This window comes from Equus caballus, chromosome 6 (assembly GCF_041296265.1).
Source record: "Equus caballus isolate H_3958 breed thoroughbred chromosome 6, TB-T2T, whole genome shotgun sequence".
Taxonomy (NCBI): domain Eukaryota; kingdom Metazoa; phylum Chordata; class Mammalia; order Perissodactyla; family Equidae; genus Equus; species Equus caballus.
Genome location: NC_091689.1, coordinates 84,158,446 through 84,163,902, shown reverse-complemented (window position 1 = coordinate 84,163,902; position 5,457 = coordinate 84,158,446). Strand labels below are relative to the sequence as shown.

General features: G+C 59.2%; 1 long non-coding RNA gene across 1 annotated transcript; it reads right to left on the bottom strand.

The window, feature by feature from the left end:
- Positions 1 to 2,455: 2,455 nt before the first annotated feature.
- LOC102147609 (uncharacterized) lies at positions 2,456 to 4,586 on the bottom strand. Its single transcript, XR_011440118.1, has 6 exons — positions 4,346 to 4,586; positions 4,190 to 4,235; positions 3,963 to 4,059; positions 3,413 to 3,510; positions 2,882 to 3,207; positions 2,456 to 2,717 (listed from the first exon to the last, which is right to left on the bottom strand). It is a non-coding gene; the product is annotated as an uncharacterized lncRNA (long non-coding RNA).
- Between the last annotated feature and the right edge of the window lie 871 nt (positions 4,587 to 5,457).

Genomic DNA, 5,457 nt, shown 5'->3' with positions numbered 1-5,457 from the left:
CAAAGTGGAGCTTTCTATGGATGAATGCATTTACACCTCACAACTCTGAGAGGAGACTGAGCCCTCTGTGATCTGCCCGAGGTGTCCCAGTTGATTAGTGGTAGAGCCAGGCCTGGAACGCAGGTCTGTCTTCCCCAGAACTCTCTGCTGTGTTCTGTTTGCAGAGGCTTTGGCTGTGCCCCTCCCAATCCGGAGATGCCTATTTATGGCAAGATTGGCCATGATCAAGGGCACACTGGCCAATTAGGGGCCCTGGGAGCCTGCTGTAAATTGGCCAAGGGAGCACAAAGCCACTGGAAGAGACAGGGGGCATAGGGGTGGGGGTAGGGGGAGGGAGTGAGGGTGTCTGTGAATGGGACACCAAGACATGCCTGGGAGGGAACCGGAAGAACAGGGGAGGGAGTCGGCGACCAGGACTCAGTTCTCAGAGGATGGCCCAGAAGGCTCACCTGCCAGTAGCCGTTAAGCTGCTGGAGGTGATTTGGGGGTTTGTGCTGCCCCCTGGTAGCCATTGAGGGAACAGCAGTGAGGACCCTTAGGCAACAAACAGGTATGACCTCTACCCTACTGGATGAATGCCTTGCTGTCTATGCATTCCTGCAGAAGGCATACTGGTGAAATTTGAGGGCCTGGAAACCTCAATCCCTTTAGCTTCTTGGCTCAGATTGTTCGTGGAGGTGCTTTCATCCCCAGGGGAAGGGGGCAAGATGGATCCCCACATCGTCTGTCTGGACCTCAAGGAATCCAACCCTTTTTGACAGGTAGTACACATTTCATGAACTATTTCATTCAATTATTATGAAATCCCTATTAATAGTCAATGTTATTCCCATTTTGACAGTTGAGGAAACAGCCTCAGCAAGAGGAAGTTAATTTTTCCAAGGTCATGCAGCACTAGAGTTTGAACCTAGGCCTCTTGACTCTGAGTCAGGTGCTCTGTCACTGTGCCAGCTCCCCCCACTCATAATCCTCCTGGCTTCTCACCCCTCACCCCCTTGGGGGTGCCTGGAGAGGTATGAGAGGACCCAAAAGGACCGGGGAGAGGGGCTCTCCTGTGGGCTCACAGAGGTCATGTGAAGGCCACTTGGGACCAGTGGAGCCCTGAGTGTCTGTATGTGTGTCATATTCCTAGTGCCTGGGACAACTGCAGCTTTATTCTTCATTCATTCATTCACTCACTCATTCAGTATTTCTGAGCATCTCCTGGGACCAAGCTCTGTGGGAACTGGGACACAGCAACAAAGTGAGAGAAATTAGGGAGATCTCCCCAGAGGACAGACAAGAGGGAGGGGTGGTCCAGGTGGAGACGAGGCGCAGGTAAAGGGCAGGCAGAGGGAGAGAGCTCACGGGGAGTCTGATGACTCGCCTGCAATTTTGTGTAACTGAAGCACAGGCTGTTGTGGGCCTGGGTCTGGCTACGATGCAGGAGACAAAACTGAAGATAAAGAAAGGAGGAATGCGGCAGAACGTGAGGGGCTTTTCTTGGCGAGAGTGAACAATATAAGCTTTATTCTGCAAGCCTAGGGGGTCTGCAGTGTTTTAAGCTGTTGACCATGATCAGACCTGTTTTCTAGCAAGGTACCCACGGAGGCAGGACTGCCACCTAGAAGGCTACCACTAGTCCTGGCACGAAAATCTGACCAGAAGCCCCCGGCCCGAGGCGTCAGAGAGACGTGAATAGATTTAGGAGACAATGACCCGGTCGAGTCCAGGAGAGATGGAGAAAGGGGGATCTGGGGGTTCAGGCCTGGCCTGCGGCTGCAGCTGCAGCTGCGGCATGCGAGGCAGACAGACGCCCAGAAGGTGGCGCGAGGCGGGGCAGGGCCGGACAGCGCCGGCGGCTGCTCAGGGAGGCGTGAGAACCCGCGGCCCCCGGGGCGCGAACAGGCGCGGCGGCGGCGCGGGACCCGCTCGCCCGGAGCCTCCCGCCACGAATTTATGGCCCAAAGCCGGATGCAGCTGTGCGCAGCTGGGGATGCAAATGTATGCAAATTTGCATTGCCCGGGCCGGGGCTTGGTAGCTAGCAGCGTCAAAGGGTGGGGGAAGGGGCGCAGCACTGTTAGCGCGCTTCCGCTCCCCAAAGGAGCTCAGACGCGGGTGGGGGTGGGATGCATCTTCTCAGGAGTGCAACGGTCTATCGTGACGAACGTGGGGTCCCGTCCCTGTCCTCGATGACCTTGCGCACCCCCCATCCCTCCTAAGGGTGGGCAGAGGGACGGCCCCTGGCGCTGACACTACCTGAGCCCCCGGCTGGGGAGAGCTTCCTTCGCTGTGAGCGGGAAGGAGCCGCAGGGCAGGGGCTGAGGATTCCTCGGAGAACTCGGAGAACGCTCTCCCCACTGCCAGGGAAGGGGAGGGTCGGAAAGCCTGTCTTCTTTCATCCCTTCATCGCAATCCATCCTCCTGCTTCCCAGCCGCTTCGAGAGAAGTCCTTCCAGGAGTCTAACCACAGTCTCACTTGCTACTGTTTGTGTTTTATTTTTCCTTGTGATTTGGCGAGAAGACTCTATTCCCGAAGTCCCAGTTGTTGGGTTTTGATGGTATGGGAATGGGTGGAGGATTTCTGGGCATAGCGAGCCACGAAGGCCCCCTAGGGAACAAGTCCCTACCCCAGGCAGGATAGCAGGGAGGCTGGGCAGGGGACTGTCATCTCCCGGCTCTGGCCTCCTTTCTTCGCCGGCTCTTCTCACAACAGCCACAAGGGGTCTTCCTTGCGCTAAGAATGGGAAATCCCGCGCTGGGCTCGAGCGCTGGGAGGCAGCGGCGCGTGGCGCAGTGTCCTTTCTGCGGCCCCTGAGCACCCAGACCCGCCGGCGTCTGCCCACCCCCGCCCTACCCCAGTGGCTTCACCCAGTCACCGACGACCTTCAGCTCTCTTACCCTGCGCCCTGGACTGGAGATCGGTACTCCTGGATCTCCCGCTCCTTCCTCTAAGCCTAGGGAGCCGCCGGAGGGGCTGGGAGTTGAGGCGAGGAACTCGGACCGGAGGCATAGTAGGCGCTCAAATAGTTTTGAGATCAATGACAGAATGTGGCGGCATCCTGTTCAGAAGCTGGGGGATGGGTGAGATGACCTAGGTGCGGTGGAGCAGAACTCCCATAAACAGAGGGGCACCACAGAGGCAGTGCAACTTCCCACCGAGGAAACTGAGTCCATCTACGCGCCCAGGCGCGTGGTACTTGGATACTGGTACGGCCGGGGAGGTCCTGTAGTGAAAGGGGAAATTGGAAGGGAGGGGGCAGCCAATCAGAAAGCAATCTTGGATTATCTTGACGGTGAAAGCAGGCAGAAAGCAAAGATCGGGGCCCTTAAAGGGAAGCCTTGTCAGGATGGGCAAACGGGATGTCAGCGTGGAAGAGGGAATAGAGCTTTGGATTATTTAGCTAAGAGAAGGAATGTTAAAGCACCCACTTGCTCCGCTGAGGACAGAACTTGTAAGGTTTAGCTGAAGTTGCAGCAGGAGGAATGGTGGTCAGACACCAGGAAGGACTTCCCCGTTGGAGTCAGACCTGAGGGGATGGTGTAAAGGAATGATGACGTCGTTCCCGGGGGCTGAAGGCGAATTACCTGCAACCCCCGCCCCCTTACTGTGGAAACTCGTAGGGGCAGGAGAGATAATATGGTTAAAGTTGGCGGAAGCCTAGGTGGAGGCGGCCGTCCTTCCCGCACGAAAGGGGCTGCGGGGCCCGAGGGGTAGGCGGCGAACGACCAGGTGCTCTCACTCTCACCGCCCACCGCGACAGACGCCTGGGTGGCCCCGGGACCTGGCTCCACCCAGGGCTTGCCGGGGACCTCTCCCCAGCCGGATGGGGCGGGCTGTGTCTGGAGAGTCCGAGTCTCGGACCCCACATGGGCAGCGCCGACCTCCTCGAAGATCCGCAGAGGGGCTCCGGCGGCACCTCGCCCGCCTGCCCCCCGCTTTGGCGCGCTCAGGGCACTTCCAGAAACGTCCTTCCTGTACCCCTATTCCTGTTCCGAGGGCTCCTTCGGGAACCTTGCCCTGCCTGCGCCAGCCGGGCCGGAGTCCTCTCGCTCCTCTGTTTCCCCTGGGTGACCCTCTGTGAACAGGGACCACACCTTGATTAGCACAGAGTAGGGACACCAAATATAGCCTTGGGGTGGAAGCCAGGGTTTAAGTCTTGCACTTACTAACCCTGCGACCTGCGTTTGAAGCCTCCATTTCCTCACCTGTGAAATGGGGCCGCACTCCTGTCCTGTTCGGTTGAAAGGAGGTCTGCGTGAAGTAATGGAAGGGAAAGCAATTTGTTGTATGCAAATAAGAGCCGTGGGAGTTCGAGCCACACCCCCCCCTGCGTGCGCAGGCGTAGGTACACCCACACTCACACATGCATGTTGAGGGTGCTGGGGGGTCCCCGGAGGAGATCGAGCAAAAGCTGGAGAGCCAACGGTCCGAGAAGCCGGAGAGGGAGCCCAACAATGCGACGGGTGGCCCCAGAACTGGCTGTCCCAGACCTAGACGGCTTCTCCAGGGCTGGACCCCCGTTCCCTGGGGGATTCTGAGCGCAGCCCAGCGCGCGCGGCGGGAGAGCGGGAGGGGAGACTCCGCTGCGGAAGCGGCGAGTCCGGGCTTCCGGGGCCGGCCCGGCAGAGGGCGCCCGGGCCCGCGCCGCCACCTCGCCGCCGCCCTCGCGGGAGCCCTCTCCAGGGCCGGCCCGCCTCCCGCGCGCCCTCTGCTGGCCACAGGGGGCCCCGCCCCGCGGCCCCCTCCCTAGGCCACCAAATGGGCGGGTTTCTGCTTATCTCTGTTCTCCTGGCCACGCCCCCCTGCTGATGGCACACGCAACTCAGACGTCCGACCCTCCAGCCAGGCCTGGCTCTAACTCCCCCGATCTCTCAGCTCTGTGAGGAAGGTCCAGCTCCTCCCCACCCCTCAAAAATGTGGGTGACTCAGAGTCCCCCGTTTCCTGTGCATCTCCACACCCACGCTGGACCGCCGGCGCTGGGCAGTGAGGAAAACCGGAGCAGCCTCATGCTTAGAGTCTCTCTATCCAGACCGATGGAGGTTTGAGATTCAACCTGCCGGCTCCCAGCTCCCTGGCCGCCGCCTGGTCCCAACCTGTCAGTCCTTGCGGATTCTCATCTCAGCCCGGACACGCTTCCGCCTTCTAAGTGGCCGCGGGGCCTACCGCCTCTCCTCTGCACCTCCCATATTCTCCTCCTAAAACAAAAATCAGTGCAGGTCACTCTCCTCCTTAAACCTCTAGTAGCTCCCCATTGCCTGCCAGAAAAGGGCCAGACTCCTGCTCGGCCCCCTCATCCTTTCTGATCTGGCCTCCCGTCTCACCAGGTTGCCTCCTTGCCTCCCTACTCACGGTTCTGCACACACATCCTGCTCTTCCCTGTCTTTGCACGTACTTTTCTGTCATCACTTGGCAAATTCCCGCTCATTCCTCCAGGCCCAGTTCAAATGTCCACTCTCTGGGATTTTTTTCTCT